An 18,733-nucleotide genomic window follows, 5' to 3' on the forward strand; every position below is an offset into this window, starting at 1 on the left:
TTGCTTTCAGAAAAATAACAAACAAACAAACAAACACACTGTAGAAACAAACAGTATTTCCAGCATCAGTGCTCCAGAGATGTATGGTCCACCTTGTCTTTGTTTCAGCACTACATAGATTTAGAGGTCTTCTAAGGTCTTCCATCCATCAGCATTAAGGGGCTGTTCTCCACTGCAGGAGCTGGCGTATAACTACCAGCCCTAAAAATATGCTGTTTACTTTTTAAATCACCATTCAGCAGTATAAATCCAGTTCACTGTAATAGCCAAAACCAGGAATGATGAATTCTTCATCCTTTTAAGATAGGTAACTTTATAAATTTGATAAAACAAACAAAGAAAGAAATAAAAAATATAATCAGTCTACTTTTGCCACTGAGTTTCATACCGATAATGCTTCAGTTTGGGGAGATGCCAAAATACAAGATAGTGCATTGTTAGTTATCCCATGAATCTATTATATTGTGCCAGCTAAAAGTATTTAGTAACATGTATTAAATATACATTAATCCAAACAGATGTATCAACCAAATTTTAACTTGTCTCTCATTCCATTGTCTCCACATTGTTTCATATCTGTCAACATATCAGTATCAGTATAGATACAGCATCCATAGGCTATATCAAATATTTTATTTTATTCTGTTCATCTTTTTTCATACACCAATATATAGACTCTCAAGTTCAAACAAAAAACAACAACAAATAAATACATTTTAATTTCTAAATATTGTAAATTATATTAAAATATTATTTTGATATTTATTATTAGCCTATGCCTTCCATACTTTCAGTATCTGTTTGGTTAACTACAGACTTATTTAGAACATGAGTCCTAGTGAAACCTTGAGAATCTTCAAAGGTCACAATATTAGGAAGCATTGTGACAAATAGGGAGCTCAACATGTACAAAAACCTCATGTTAATGGGAAATTCTACAGCAGGGCTATGTTCCAGCATTCCTCTTTTCCTGGTGCTGAAAAATCCTGAGGACTAAGTCAAAATAATCATTCATTCTTTAAAAAATAAAGTAGCGCAGTACTATCACACACCTCTTCTCTCTGCAGAGCAAACAGCTAATAGAATTATGCATTGTTAAAATATACCGATATGTATTTGTAAGTTGACAAATTTGGAGTTTAAATAACTATTCCCTAGAGTTCTATATGTGTCTCAACAGAATTCCAAAGCAAGGTGTTAAACAAATCTTGAAATAAAGAAATTGAAAGGAAAGTTTTTTTTGCTTTATTCCTCTTTAGATATGAATGCTACTTCTACTTTGCATTAGGAAAATTGAACTGTTTCCCTTTGGGGCTGAAAATGTGCCTATTATTTCCATAGTATTAATATGCTTCTTCTTTTGCTAATCATTGGCCAAATAAATAACTTCCATCTCAAATCACTATTGAACCAGGGATATACACATTTGGTGGAAACCTCTCCCCTCCAAAAATAAATACATGGAAAAATTGTGCACCTGATAGATAGATATGCACTGGAATTAAAATATTTCAGCCAAATACATTACAATTTATAAGACTTAATTTCTCTAGCTGAATCAGTATGTACTTTCTTTTTCATGAGATTAACAGACAGTCAAATTAACCAATAAATTATGCAAAGAGTCAATCCAATTTCTAAGGTGGTATGGACAAGTTGTATTCCTTATCCTTTCAATTACAGAGAACAATTGCCTTATAGTGGCCTTACTCCATAGATTTATTTATTTGTTTGTTTTCCAGCTGTTTTTCAGGTAAATATATGTAGACCAAAATTGTAACAGTATATTCAGGACTACTGGAAGAAAAGGTGTTTATTTGTTGCAAATATACAGTACAAAGGTTGAAAACAATGATATTACTTATTTATTTTTATCCCACTTTAGTTATTTTCCGGGCTTTTTTCCTCATAGAACGCTCAAAATGGAGTTCCGGCACCTTTTTTGGATGGAACCTTGTAGGGTAGGCAAGGTGGGTTGTATGACATGTGTGAGTTCTGGCACCTTTTTCTTTTACAAAAAAAGCACTGGTTATTTTTATAAATAATTCAAAACACCAAAAATCTCTAATACTTCTTCCTCTTCCCACTTTCCCCACAATAACAACACTGTGAGGGGGGTTGGGCTAAGAGCAAGTGACTCACCCAAAATCACCAGCCAGTTTTCATACCTAAGGTGAGACTAGAATTCACTGTTTCCTAGTTTCCAACCTGGTGCTCTAATGACTATACCAAACTGACTCTCTGGAATAGTTAGTAAACCTGAAAATTCCCTCTCACTTTAAATCCTTCTTCCTAGAAGCCTTTAGAATGAGAGATTGATAGAGTTATAGTGAGTTAGAAAGTAGATAAATTGAAAAATACTACGTGGGTCTCATCCTGACTCTTTATCCTACTGATTTTGTTACCTGATAGAGATGCTGCATGGTGCTATATAATGGTAGCCAAAATGGTAATTTATTACTGAGGAAACAAAATATATCACAAATGCCAATAAATGCAAGAAAGCATTAATACCCTTGTATTTAAATATAGAAAACTATAGTTATTTACCCTCAATAGAGTCATATGATTAAGGGTTCCTTTTATGACTGTTTTAAGAATCATCCTCCAAAATCTTTCAGTGTAGAGGAGGGTTTCCAAATATCCTTATTTCTCAAGTTGTTAATTATAAGATTCAAACATGGTAAAGAACTGCAGAAAAAAATTCCATGCTACATTTTAGCAGGGATTTTTTTGTTTTCTTCTGTTTTAGTTATGAAAAAAGGATATCACAGCAGAGCAGAGCAGAGCAGAGCAGAGCAGAGCAGAGCAGAGAAGAGAAGAGAAGAGAAGAGAAGAGAAGAGAAGAGAAGAGAAGAGAAGAGAAGAGAAGAGAAGAGAAGAGAAGAGAAGAGGTTTATTTGGCCAAGTGTGATTAGACACACAAGGAATTTGTCTGTGATGCAGAAACTCAGCGTACATGAAAAACAACAGAGTAAAGATAATCATAATAATGGTAAAAAAGTCTGCTAAGTGTAGAGTTCAGGTTGAGAAAAAGAAATCTGTTTGTTTTAACCCTTGGGGACAGGGGAGAAGAGCTTTGCCACTTAAATCAGTAGTACTAAATGAAACTTTCCTGATAAATTTTGTATGATGTCAATGAAACATTTTCTTAATATAAATCTAAGCAGAATATGGAATCCCAGGATTTTGCTATAGGGGCCTTTAGAATTAGTGAGATTTTGATTCTCTGAAGCAATTTTCTATCCAGAAAATCTTTCCCAAGTCTTGAGAACCCCTTTGAATGAATTAGGACAGATCTTAATAGCTTAGAAAGAAGGAGTATTGGAAGACCCTAAATTGTTTGTAATATATATACACAACCAATTATTTATTACAAGGATGGACCATAAAGTTATCTTCTAGCAGTTGTTCTAATCTTCTGGAAAAAAAACAAATAAACAGTTAACTTCCAGAATGACATTATGGTCATCTGAAAAACACTATTAAAATATTCTGAGATTAATAAACAATTTTGCTTTTTTACAATCAATTCCCTTGTTGAATCTAAATGTTGCCATCAAAAATTTATCATTCTAAAATCGCCATCACTGATATCCCTGTTTTAGACCTCTTGTGTATGAACTTATCTGTAATTTGGCAAGCATGGGATTTTAACTACAATGGTTTCTCATCACATAGTTATCAGATTTTTGGTTTTAAATAATATAGTCTATCTTTCCCTTCAGTCAGCTTCAGAACAAGGTCATTTGGAGAACTTTATAATTACACCAAAGCTGCCTTTTGCAAGTGACGAATATCAGACAAAAACCGTTTAAAATTAATGGACCATCCAAGCTGTACTTGAATTTCAAGTTGCTTTAATTTTTAATTTCCAATTCTAAAAAGATAAGAGAGAAAGTGAGCAGTAAAGTGGGGTGGAGAAAGGAGATAGGCCAGTATTTTACATATTGGATTCTAGAACTGTCTGTCAACAAATATATTTCAAATCTCTAGTCTCCACACAGTAGCTGATGTGCCCTGATATAAAATAATAAGTTCCTTGCATAACCCTTCTAAGAATGTTTGCAATCATTGTAGGAAATGTTTTAATCTAGTGGATATTTTCCACACAGATTTTTGTATATTCTTATTCCTTAAACTGTAAATGATGGGATTTAGAACCGGTGGCAAAAGTGTATACAGGCATGCAGAAACCACATCCATAACTGGGGTAGAAATGTTTTTCGGAATCATATATGAAAATACAGCAGTGATAACAAATAAGAAAAACACAATCAGATGAGGAGTGCAGGTTGAGAAAGTTTTGATTCTTGCATGAACTGATGTTATCTTTTGCACTGTTGAAAAGATATACCCATAAGAAGCAAACAGGACTCCAGCACAAAATGTGATTACAATGACCCCAAGGATGAGAATGAGAAATGTGTGAACATTTGAGTTGGTGCAAGACATTTTTTGCAACAGAGGCATATTGCAGAAAAATTGTCTAATTTTATTGGATCCACAAAAGTCCACTCTGAAAGTGAGAATGGTTTCTAATACTGCGTGAATCAGGCTGCTTATCCAGGCAGCAGCTGCCATCTGAATGCAGGTACCCCAGCTCATGATCATACTGTATTGCAGAGGGTGGCAGATGGCTACATAACGGTCATAGGCCATGGCAGTGAGCAAAAAAAGTTCACCACTAGCATAAGTAACAATAAAAAATAGCTGTGCAGCACATTCAGCAACTGTTACTATTCTGTTTTTTGTAATTGAAATAGCTATGGATTTAGGAACTGTAGTAGAAATATAGCAGAGATCTAAAAATGGCAGGTGGACCAAAAAGAAATACATAGGATTGTGAAGATAATGGTGTAGGGTGACAGCCATTATGATCAGAAGATTTCCCACTAGAGCTGTTAAATATATAAACAGAAACATCACTAAATGCAAAATCTGTGTTTCATGATCATCTGCAAATCCCATTAAAAGGAACTCTGTAACAATGGATCGGTTGCCCATTTCATTTATTCCAAATGTTCTGCAAAGAGAAGATTACAGAATGGTCAATGATTTCTTACAGGAAAGGATATAAATTTAGAGAAAAATACTTTTTTCCAGAATTAATAATATCATTATCTGAGAACCTTAGTTGAAATATTCTCTGAGATTAATAAATGATAAATTATTTTGCCATCAACTCTCTTGAATTAAATTGTAGTCTCATCAAACTTACTTCAACTCTTTTGGAAACAGTGGGTGAAAAATAGCCTGTTAATTCAGGATACCCATATGGGGCCAATAATATTATTATACAGATTTATTAATATTTTTTTAACATTTGGGAGTCTTTGAACATCAGTAAATATTGGTCTCCCCTTCATGGATTACTGCCTTGTCATGGCGAAGGGGCTTGCGTAATTCAATGAAGCTATGAGCTATGCCGTGCAGGGCCACCCAAGACGGACAGGTCATAGCCGAGAGTTCTGACAAAACGTGATCCACTGGAGAAGGAAATGGCAACCCACTCCAGTATCTTTGCCATGAAAACCCTATGGACAGTACCAAAAGGCAAAACGATATGATGCTGGAAGATGAGCCCCTCAGGTCGGAAGGCGTCCAATATGCTACTGGGGAAGAGCAGAGGGCTAGTACTAGTAGCGCCAGAAAGAATGAAGCGACTGGGCCAAAGCCGAAAGGACGCTCAGCTGTGGATGTGTCTGGTGGTGAAAGGAAAGTCCGATGCTGTAAAGATTTTTTCTCCATAGGAACCTGGAATGTAAGATCCATGAATCAAGGAAAGCTGGACGTGGTCAAACAAGAGATGACAAGACTAAACATCGACATCTTAGGTATCAGCGAACTAAAATGGAAAGGAATGGGTGAATTTAATTCAGATGACCATCAGATATACTACTGCGGGCAAGAATCCCTCAGAAGAAATGGAGTAGCCTTCATAGTCAATAAAAGAGTAGGAAAAGCAATACTGGGATACAATCCCCAAAATGACAGAATGATCTCAGTTCGAATCCAAGGCAAACCATTCAATATCACAGTAGTCCAAGTCTATGCCCCAACCACCAGTGCTGAAGAGGATGAAATTGACCGGTTCTATGAAGCCCTACAGCACCTTATAGAACTAACACCAAAAAATGATGTCCTTATCATCATGGGGGATTGGAATGCTAAAGTAGGAAGCCAAAAGATAACTGGAATAACAGGCAAGTTTGGCCTTGGAGTACAAAATGAAGCAGGGCACAGGCTGATAGAATTTTGTCAAGAGAATACGATGGTCATAGCAAACACTCTTTTCCAACAACCCAAGAGACGGCTTTACACATGGACATCACCAGATGGTCAACACAGAAATCAGATTGACTATATGCTCTGCAGCCAAAGATGGAGAAGCTCTATACAGTCAGTAAAAACAAGACCAGGAGCTGACTGTGGCTCAGACCATGAGCTTCTCCTTGCAAAGTTTAGGCTTAAACTGAAGAAAGTAGGGAAAAGCACTAGGCCACTCAGATATGAATTAAATCATATCCCTGTTGAATATACAGTAGAGGTGACAAATAGATTTAAGGAATTAGATCTGATAGACAGAGTGCCTGAAGAACTATGGACAGAGGTTCATGACATTGTACAACAGGTAGCAACCAAAACCATCCCAAAGAAAAAGAAATGCAAGAAAGCAAAATGGCTGTCTGAGGAAGCTTTGCAAATAGCTGAGGAAAGGAGGGAAGCGAAAGGCAAGTGAGAAAAACATAGATATGCCCAATTGAATGCAGAATTCCAGAGAATAGCTAGAAGAGATAAGAATGCCTTCTTAAATGAACAGTGCAAAGAAATAGAAGAAAACAATAGAATAGGGAGGACCAGAGATCTTTTCAAGAAAATTAGAGAGATGAAGGGAACGTTTCATGCAAAAATGGGCATGATAAAGGACCAAAATGGCAGGGACCTAACAGAGGCAGAAGAGATTAAGAAGAGGTGGAAAAATTACACAGAAGAACTATACAAGAATGAGCTTAACGTCCCTGATAATCACAGTGAGGTGGTCACTGACCTCGAGCCAGACATCCTAGAATGTGAAGTGAAGTGGGCCTTAGAAAAGCTGAGCAACAACAAAGCTAGTGGAGGTGACAGTATTCCAGCTGAGCTATTCAAAATCTTAAAAGACAGTGCAGTAAAAGTGCTACACTCAATTTGCCAGCAAATTTGGAAAACTCAACAGTGGCCACAGGATTGGAAAAGATCAGTTTACATTCCAATTCCAAAGAAAGGCAGTGCCAAAGAATGTTCAAACTATCGCACCATTGCACTCATTTCTCATGCTAGTAAAGTCATGCTTAAAATCCTACAAGCTAGACTTCAGCAGTATGTGGATCGAGAACTACCAGAAGTACAGGCAGGATTTTGAAGAGGCAGAGGAACTAGAGATCAAATTTCCAACATACGCTGGATCATGGAGAAAGCTAGGGAGTTCCAGAAAAACATCTACTTCTGCTTCATTGACTATGCTAAAGCCTTTGATTGTGTGGATCATAACAAACTGTGGCAAGTTCTTAAAGAGATCGGAGTACCAGACCATCTTATTTGTCTCTTAAGAAACCTATATGCGGGTCAAGAAGCAACAGTGAGAACTGGACATGGAACCACTGATTGGTTCAAAATTGGGAAAGGAGTCCGGCAAGGCTGTATACTCTCACCCTGCCTATTTAACTTATATGCAGAGCACATCATGAGAAAGGCAGAGCTAGATGAATCAAAAGTTGGAATTAAGATTGCCGGAAGAAATATCAACAACGTAAGATACGCAGATGATACCACTCTAATGGCAGAAAGTGAAGAAGAACTAAAGAGATTCTTGTTGCGGGTGAAGAAGGAGAGTGCAAAACTTGGGTTGAAACTTAACATTAAGAAAACCAAGATCATTGCATCTGGCCCTCTCAATTCCTGGCAAATCGATGGGGAAGAAATGGAGGTAGTGACAGATTTTATTTTCCTGGGCTCCAAGATCACTGCAGATGGGGACTGTAGCCAAGAAATTAAAAGACGCTTGCTCCTGGGGAGGAAAGCCATGGCAAATCTAGACAGCACACTAAAAAGCAGAGACATCACCCTGTCAACAAAAGTGCGTATAGTCAAGGCTATGGTCTTCCCAGTTGCAATGTATGGCAGTGAAAGTTGGACCATAAGAAAGGCTGAGCGCCAAAGAATTGAGGCCTTTGAACTATGGTGCTGGAGAAGACTCCTGCGAGTCCCTTGGACTGCAAGGCGATCAAACAGGTCAGTCCTAGAGGAGATCAATCCTGACTGCTCTTTAGAAGGCCAGATCCTGAAGCTAAAACTCAAATACTTTGGCCACCTAATGAGAAGGAAGGACTCACTGGAGAAGAGCCTAATGCTGGGAAAGATCGAGGGCAATAGAAGAAGGGGACGACAGAGAATGAGGTGGCTGGATGGAGTCACTGAAGCAGTAGACGTGAGCTTAAATGGACTCCAGAAGATGGTAGAGGACAGGAAGGCCTGGAGGAATGTTGTCCATAGGGTCGCGATGGGTCGGACATGACTTCGCAGCTAACAACAACAACAGGCAAAGAGATGTCCAATGCAGAGGGCCTCAGCAGGCTGCCCCTGCCACAAATAGACCCAGCCCCAGCCCCAGCAGGTCGCATACTAGCCATTCAGGAACTCTCAGAATGCCCGGTGACAGCTGAGGACATCGCGTCTGCCACCGGCAGGGACCTGATACTCAGCAGAATTCTAGCATGGGCATCGTCAGGCTGGCAATCTACCTGCCCCAGCTCCACCTTCCAACCTTATTTTGTAAAACGTCACAAGCTCACCACCCATTTAGGCTGCTGGGGTTGCTGGTTGATAGTTCCTCCATGTCACAGACCCAAGGTCCTCCAAACATTGCACAACGGACACCCGGGCATCATAAAAATGAAAGCCTTGGCATGTTGCTACGTTTGGTGGCCTTCAATTGACAAAGACATCGAGGCACACGTAGCTGGCTGCTACCTGTGCCAGCAAACCAGGCCAGCGCCCCCCCCATTCCCCTATTCACAAATGGGAAACTACAAAAAACCCCTGGTCCCACATCCACGTTGACTTCGCTGGCCCCTTCCAGGGACAAATCTTTCTCATTATTGTAGACAGCTTCTCTAAGTGGTTGGAGGTTCTCCCGGTTTCTAGCACCAAAACAAGTGCCACCATCCAGGCTCTAAGGGGGGTTTTCGTGACGCACGGTCTTCCCGACGTAATAATTACTGACAACGGGCCTCTATTTACCTCCCGTGAATTTCAGATCTTCACGGCGAGCAATTGTATTAGACACGCCACGTCGGCCCCCTTTCACCCGTCGACCAATGGCCTTGCAGAGGTCATGGTGAAGACCACGAAAGACTCTCTCCGCAGACTTGTCACCGGGGACTGGCACCTCCGACTCGCCCGTTTCCTCCTCGCCCACCACACCACGCCCGTATCTACCACCGGTAAATCCCCCGCCGAACTCCACTGGGGTCGCCGGCTGGTGACTCGACTCAACAGGCTCCACCCCGACAGACCTGCAGTCGAAAAAACCATCTATCCACCTTCAAGGACCTTCACTCAGGGACAAAACGTCTGGGCCTTTAACTATGGGGGAAGGGATAAATGGACTCAGGGGGTTATCCTAGAACAAACCGCCCCCCTCTCCTACACCATAAACATCAGAGGAGGGCTCACCCTTCGAAGACACAAAGACCAACTGCGCCCCAGGGCACCCCTCAACACCCCTCCGAGGCCAACACCAGAAGATACCGACCAACCTGGCACCAATCACCCTGTTAACCTCCAAACACCCCCCGATCCACAAACCCTGCCCCCTGAGGAGAATTCCGCGGCAGACGAAGAGCCACCACTCCGTCACTCCAAAAGGACCAGACGACCCCCTGCATACCTGACGGACTTCGAGTTGGCCGGAGGCACGCCAACAAACATTCGGCCATAGTTAAACATATTCCAGTTCCACTGTTTGATCAAGGGGGGAAAGGGGTGTACTGTATCCTGCGCAGGAATGACAGCTGTCAAAGGCCGCTCCACGTGGCCGCACTGACAGCTGTCAAAAGGCCACCAGCCAAACACGCATGCGCACCCCTCTGTTGACACTGACAGCTGTCAAAAGCCGCGCATGCGTAGTAGCAGCCACGAGCTGTCAAAAGCGGCAGCAGCCACGAGCTGTCAAAAGTCACGCACGCGCAGATCCACCAGCCAACTGACAGCCGCTAGCTGTTAAAACACCGGCTAGGTTTACCCGGGTTCCCAGCTGAAGCGCCAGCCAGCTGACAGGGTTCCCCAGCTCAGCGGTGCATGCGCTATCACTAAGGGATTGTCAAAAGCTACCAGCTGATTATTGGGCACGGCCCCTCGGCGGGAAAACACCCGTCCCTGATTTGTTAACTTGTTTGACAGTTGCCTATATAAAGGCTCGTTGTACCGTTTTGCCCCGTCCGGGCTGTGTTAAATAAATGTTTGAGCTGAAGCCATCGTCTCCCTCTTCATTGCTCGAGATTTTGCACCTCCATTTCCAGATATTGATACTCAATCTTTAGCCAAAAATATCATATTAAAATGTAACGAAGGGTCCATTGCTATGTTCTACATTGTCATGGGCTATTTGGGCTTCTTATCCATTATAAGTTTTACTGTAGCTTTTATAGCCAGAAAGTTACCAGATTGTTTCAATGAAGCTAAGTTTATTACTTTCAGTATGCTCATCTTTTGCATTGTCTGGATTTCATTTGTTCCTACTTACATAAGTACCAAAGGCAAATATATGGTAGCTGCAGAAATCTTCTCAATTTTAACTTCAAGTGCTAGCTTATTGGGATGTATATTTTTTCCTAAATGTTACATTATTTTAATGAAGCCTGAACTGAACATTAGGGAGCAGTTAGTAAAGAGAACATATGGGAAATACTAAGAAAGCTCTACATGTATCCCTTATGACAGTCCATTTTTTATTGATATAACCAATGGAAATATAACCAATATGTACATACAACAATACATACAAAAAGACTGAAAGCCTATGATGAATAATACATATGTTTATTTCCACCAATTTCTCTGTTATCTGTACATGACTCTATTGTTACTTTACTACTTTGGGATGCTTACATATTATGTTCTTTTGGAAGTTCACTAGAAGTTTAGAAGTTCTAATAAACAAAGAGACAAAATCATAATAAGTAAACTAAGAAGAACAAAAAGAAGAACAAAAACAACTCTGCTTCTGACTCTAGTTTCTTGGGGGGAAAATCTTGGTAAGAAAGACCCTCAAAATGGCAACAAAGTTCTGATAAACATAAACACACACACCCCTCTTCTGCCTTACATCTAGAGCAGGAGAAAGGTCAGTAAGAAACAAATAACAAGAGAACTGAAGAATAATTATTCATAGCTGGTAATAGTAAGCAAACAGTGTGGGCGTTTGCAGGAAGGATAGTAGATTGCTCAGCTTTATTGAGAAGATAAATATATTTGTTAGTTCCTCAGGTGAATACACAAAGAAAATGAAATTTATTGATTTATTTATTTTTAAGCAAATGAGAAATAGACCTGTTGGGCCAAAAATCTGCATGAAAAAGCATTTTAAGAAAGATGAATGTCAATACCTAGAAGGATAAGTAAGAAGTTAACCAATCCTGGCAATGATGAGCAGGTTCTGGGACAAAATTGGATGGAGTTTGTATCTCTGAATGGATCATTCTTTTTTCTTTTCTTTTCTTTTTTTTGCCACTGTCTCTTCTCTAAAGCACAATTTAATGAAATAAAAGTTTGGAGACATGGCATTTAAGGAATGGATTCAAACTGTATTTGGAGATCTGCTAAGGCTTAGCATATTTTGTCATAGACACACCTCACCAACAGGTTGCTTGCTGCTTAAACTTAAATAAAAGTTAAGTACAATTTAACTCCATGAAACACTCTTGGGAACAGAGGTGGTTTATTCTACTCTTTCCTGTGTGTATTTGGGCAAAAATAAATAAATAAAATAAAATAGACTCAGGTATAGATCCTCAAATTCTAACAGCCCTGATTTCAGCTAGAGGTGAGCAGTTTTCTAAATCACATTCAGTACAAATTTAAACTTCTGGGTTTCATTTCTAAATTTAATATGGTAACTATGTAAGGAAGTAGTGATACTGAGTTAGATATTTCAAAATTAAAATAATGTATGTTTATGCTTAAAATTCTAATAAAAGCTTCTGTGCAAATCTTTTTATGAAAAGAAATTAATTAAGTGCACAGTTGATGACTGAAATTTTGCAAGATATTTATGCAAGGATCAATGGGTTTTAGTAAAACAAAAATACTTTATCGTGCCTATTTTGTTAAGCATAGGTTAATGCCTGCATCTTTTGATATTTATGTCAGATATTATAGGTAAAGCAAGAGATTCATGCAAGGCTTTCATGATATTCTGATAGGAATGGTGTTTTTAATTTACAAAATCATTCTATTCATGATGATTTGCACTGTGTTCAATGGGATGTATTCTCATGTAGTGTGGAAAAACTTACTATCTTTTTAAATCTGAGAATTTTGTTGACAAGTTACTTAGGATATTTTCATACAGTTTATATAAGGATGTTATATGTATGGAAAAGATCAGCAGAAAATCTGCTATTGTTACTTTTTTCTACTTTAGCTAGGAGATTTTTTTTTTACAACAGACATAGGACTTTTACATTTTTCATTATGAAATCTCCAGTACACTTTGCCAATATTTAATTTATAATTCCTTTCAGTAGGAAAACTCTACTGCTTTAAACAGTTTAGGATTTTTCCTAGTAATTTATTTCTTGAATGGCTGGGTGAAAGGATGGGGAAGAATGGATTAAGAGAAGGAGAGAGAGAATAGAGATTTTTTAATCTATTATTATACATATAGGAAATAAACACGTGGTTGTATATCACAACTGAAACAATGCCCATTTATCCATGTGTCTCAATATGGGATGCGATAACATAAATTAGGTTCTGTATGGTGATGTCTTAAGCTTTTTTTTATTGAAAAGTTTTGCAGTACATTTTAGAATACAAAACCCCTCCCCTCCCCCTCCCCCCTCCCCAAACCTCCCCAACTCTCCCCTCCCCTCCCCTCCCCCCTCCCTGACTTCCCAGAGCTAAATACAGGGTATAAAAATACAAACAAACATAATCTAAAATATGCAAACAACAATAAGATATTAAATTCTATTGCACTTTAACTCTTAATAAAATAGCTACAAGCTAATTATACATCATATAAATCCGCTACTTATTCAAATGCTAAGTGAAACTTTTTAGTCCCATATTTATTCTGAATATAATCTATCCATCTTTTCCACTCCACAGTATATCTCTGTTGCGATTGATCTTTCAAATACACTGAAATCTTTGCCATCTCCGCCAAGTTAGAAACTTTTAATGTCCATTCTTCTATAGTCGGCAGTTCTTCCTTCTTCCAATATTGCGCTACTAAAAGTCTTGCTGCCGTAATTAAATTCAGCATCAATTTAATATCTACAACAGTGGTATCTGTGATAATACCCAATAAAAACAATTGTGGAGAAAACTTTATCCTTTTCTTGAATATTTTTTGCATATTCCACCAAATTTTAATCCAAAAAGCTTTAACCTTTTTACAAGTCCACCATATATGAAAATACGTTGCATCCTCACAACCACACCTCCAACATTTGGGCTGACAGTTCGGATACATACTTGCTATTTTTTTAGGATCTAAATGCCACCTATAAAACATTTTATAAAAGTTCTCTCTTAAATTTTGGGCCTGTGTAAATTTTACATTTCTCACCCAAATCTTTTCCCAAGTATCCATTGTGATAAGTTCTTGAAAGTTCTGAGCCCATTTTATCATACAATCTTTAACAAGTTCCGTCTCTGAATCAATTTCTATCAATGCAAGATATATCCTCTTTATATGTGCTTGACCTTGATCTCTGATTTGCTTTACCAAGTTTTCATCAGTCATCAAAAAACCAGTTTTCTGGTCCTCTTTCCACCTAGCCTGTAATTGCCCATACTGAAACCATGTTTGTACTATCTTTTCTTCTTTTAAAATGTTATATGACTTTAATTGCCATACATTCCTTTCCAAACTTAAAATTTCCTTATATGTAGTCACATCATGTTTAAATCCCACATTTATATTTTCTATTGCGTGTTTAGGTATTGCCCAAATAGGTATCTTATAATTTAACTTATGTCTGTACTTTTTCCAAACTCACAACAGAGCAAACCTTAAAATATGTATCTTAAACACATTATCCACCTTCTTATCATACAGTAAATATGCATGCCATCCAAATAACAAATCATGACCCTCAAGATTTAATAATCTCGCTTGTGTTAAATTAAACCAGTCACTTATCGCTGACAAAGCAGCAGCTTCATAATATAATTTGAAATTAGGCATTTTAAGACCACCTCTTTCACACGTATCTTGCATTATCTTAAATTTAACTCATGGCTTTTTCCCTGCCCAGACAAATTTATTAACTCCTTTTTGCCATTCCTCCAAATTTAAATCCTTTTTAAGTATAGGTATCATTTGAAATAAAAATAAAAATTTTGGCAAAACATTCATTTTCACTGCTGCAATTCTTCCCAATAAAGATAATTGTAATTTTTTCCAACTATCTAATTCTTTTTGTACTTTTCCCCATAACTTTTCATAATTATTTTTATATAACTTCACATTTGAGGGTGACAAATATATCCCCAAATATTTAACCCTTTTAACTATTTCAAATCCCGTTAGCTCTTCTAAAACAGCCTTTTGTGATACTGTCATGTTTTTAGACAACATTTTAGTTTTTTGTATGTTAATCTTAAATCCAGAAACTTTCCCATATTGCGTTATTATTTCCATCAATTCTACAACTGAATAATCAGGCTGAGTCACTTTAACAACCAGATCATCTGCAAACGCCCTCAATCTATAATCCTGGTCTCTAATTAGAATTCCCTTAATTTTATCCGAATCATGTATTTTAATCAGTAATATTTCCAATGTTAAAACAAATAATAGAGGTGACAACGGGCACCCCTGCCTTGTACCTTTTTCAATATTACATAATTCAGTCAAACTGTTATTAACTATTATGCGGGCTGTTTGCTTTTGATATATTGCCTTAATTGGTTGTAAAAATTTATCCCCAAATTCCATTTTCTCTAATACTTTCATCAGAAATTGCCAATCCAATTGATCAAAGGCTTTTTCAGCATCCATGTCTTAAGCTTATATCACTGTAATCCTAGGAATATCTGCATGCATGCCAATTTGAAGAATGCATATAAATATCATCCTCAATAATATATTGATGCTGAAAGTAAATTCACTATTTAATAGTGGAACAAAATTTGGAATGGGTAAGATAAATAAGAGTTAACCTAGGAGATACAAACTTGTAATAAACAGTGGAAAAAGTAATTTAAGAATTGTGCATCTGTACAGGACTCTGCCTTATAAAGTCTAAATATTGGTCTAACTAAGCCCTTACAGTGATACTATGTCATTTTGCAAGTCTGCATCCACATAGGGAAGTTAATGTTTCTTATTTTTACTTTTGTTTTCTCCTAAGAAGCAGCTAAACACACACACAGGAATAACATTCTGATAATTAATTCCAAAATATATATAGATATCGTACTGTTCCTACCTAAAAAGTGTTAATTTGAGCAAAGCTTCTCATTCAAGCTGGAACTTGCCTCTAAGATATAAAATATAAACTTCCTTTCTTCTTCCCTCCTACTTTCCCTCCACCCAACATCATATTATTATTGTAAGAAAAGGAGTATTAGGGATACTCCTCAAAGAAAGAGATTGAGCTACAGGGAAACTCATTGGAGACAGCTGGAATATATGTCTCATAAATAATCTAAAGAAAGTTTCTACAAAGATCATTGTTATGTTCTTACTGCTTAGGTTGGAAGCATGATATTTGAATGTTCATTTTAAGCCATTCTTTATTTAATTCAATAGATGCCATACTCTTATACAAATCTATTTCCACATCATGTACATTTAAATATAACATGACATTCATTTTATTATTAAAGAAGAATTTTATTTATTTTATTTTATTTTTTATTTTAATCCCATTTATATCCCGCCCTTCTCCGAAGACTCAGGGCGGCTTACAATTTAAACACAAACCAATGTGCTTAGCAATAGCCTTCATTCTATGTATATGCTGGATTATTAGGGCTTTCGCCCCCCCAAGCGGCATTATTACAAAGTCAGCTTATTGCCCCCAACAATCTGGGTCCTCATTTTACCTACCTCGGAAGGATGGAAGGCTGAGTCAACCTTGAGCCTGGTGGGATGCGAACCTGCACTAATTGCAGGCAGCTGGTGTTACTTAAGGAGGCATTAGCCCACTGCTCCACCAAGGCTCAATTTCAGCATACTGTGAAAAGAAAAGAAAAAGGTAAAAATTTCACAAAGAAACGGAGTCATCTATGTATGTATATATATGGAGGGAGGAGAGATAGAAAGAGACAGAGACAGACATTCTATGTTTGTCATTATTTACTTACATCTGGATGGCAATCTCATCAAGAGAAGGATGTTTCTTATAGGAAATCTCTGGAGATGAAATATAAATTAACTGAGAACCAATTCCACCAATGAGAAAGTTACCTGGTTGATACCACTCATGTGGAATGTGGATGGCTTTACTTATTAGACACTTTCTGGTATTTAATTTGCATGCCAATGGAGGCAATATGGACAGAAATAACAATGGTCCAAACATCTGGATAGCAAAATGTTTGTATGGGTATAGTCTCTCTTATGTTCCTCTATCGAATGTAGCTGATAACAGACTTTGGAAGGAGCATTGTCTCCTTTGTATTGATTTCTTTAGCTTTACTATATAATAGAATCATGATGCCTACAATACAATCTATTGTTTCCATCTATCACCCCCATGGTAATGTATTGTGGATCTGTGAATATATACCCAGAGATGCTTATTTCTTGATTTAACTTCTGAAAACTGATTATCCTTATTAAGATAATTGCTTCTCCCTTATTGGGATTTCCCTAGTATTTTTTCTTTGAAGTTCTGTTCATCAGCTTTATGCTGCAAGCCTGTATCATAGCTTTCCCAACAAAGAATCCAATCCAATCCAACTCAAAGAAATTTCAAAGGTAATAATAATAATAATAATAATAATAATAATAATAATAAGAATAAGAATAATAATAATAATAATAATAATAATAATAATAATAATAATAATAATAATAATAATAATAATAATAATAATAATAATAATAATAATAATAATAATAATAATAATAATAATAATAAGAAGAAGAAGAAGAAGAAGAAGAAGAAGAAGAAGAAGAAGAAGAAGAAGAAGAAGAAGAAGAAGAAGTTGGAAGGGACCTTGGAGGTCACCTAGTCCAACCCCCTGCTAAGGCAGGAAACCCTATACCATTTCAAACAAATGGCTGTCCAGTCTCTTCTTAAAAACTTCCAGTGTTGGAGCATTCACCACTTCTGGAGGCAGGTTGTTCCACTGGTTAGTTGTTCTAACTGTCAGGAAGTTTCTCCTTAGTTCTAGGTTGCTTCTCTCCTTGACTAGTTTCCATCCATTGCTTCTTGTCCTGCTTTCAGGTGCTTTGGAGAATAGCTTGGCTCCCTCTTCTTTGTGGCGGCCCCTGAGATATTGGAACACTGCTATCATGTCACCCCTCACCCTTCTCTTCATTAAACTACACATACCCAATTCCAGCAACCGTTCCTTATATGTTTTAGCCTCCAGTCCCCCAATGCTCTTCTCTGTACTCTTTCTAGAGTCTCAACATCTTTTTTACATCGTGGTGACCAAAACTGGATGCAGTATTCCAGGTAAGGCCTTACAAAGGCATTGTAAAGTGGTATTAGTACTTCACGTGATCTTGATTCTATTCCTCTGTTAATGCATCCTAGCACTGTGTTGGCTTTTTTGGCAGCTGCAGCACACTGCTGGCTCATATTTAAGTGATTGTCCACTAGGACTCTGAGATCCCTCTCACAGTTACTACTATCGAGCAAGGTACCACCTATACTATACCTGTGCATTTGATTATTCCTGCCTAAATGCAGAACCTTACTTTTTTCACAATTGAATTTCATTTTGTTAGATAGTGCCCAGTGTTCAAGTCTGTCCAGATCCTCCTGTATCTTCAGCCTATCTTCTAGAGTATTGGCTATTCCTGCCAGCTTGGTGTCATCTGCAAATTTGATGAGTTCCCCATCTATCCCCTCCTCTTCGAGCTCTCTGGCCCAGGCTGAGAATTTTAATTTTAATTTTAACTGGGGTTTTATTTGTTCAGGGACGGATATAATTTTTTTAACTGTTTTTAACTTTTGTATTTTTTGTTTTAATCACCCTGTAAACCGCCCTGAGTCCTTCGGGAAAGGGCGGTATATAAATATAATAAAATAAATAAAATAAATAAATTTCTTATATAGAGAGCAACTCCACCTCCTCTTTTGTTTAGTCTGTTTCTTTTAAATAATTTAAATCCCTCTAGCTGTGTGTTCCATTTGTGAGTTTCATCCCACCATGTTTCTGTAATGGCAACAATATCATATCCGCCCTCATTTACCTGAATTTCTAGTTCACCCTGCTTACTGTTCATACTCTGCGCATTGGTGTACAGACATTTGAGTCCTTTATGACTGATCCTGTG

The sequence above is a fragment of the Vipera berus genome (genome assembly GCF_964194415.1).
Source record: "Vipera berus genome assembly, chromosome: Z".
NCBI lineage: Eukaryota > Metazoa > Chordata > Lepidosauria > Squamata > Viperidae > Vipera > Vipera berus.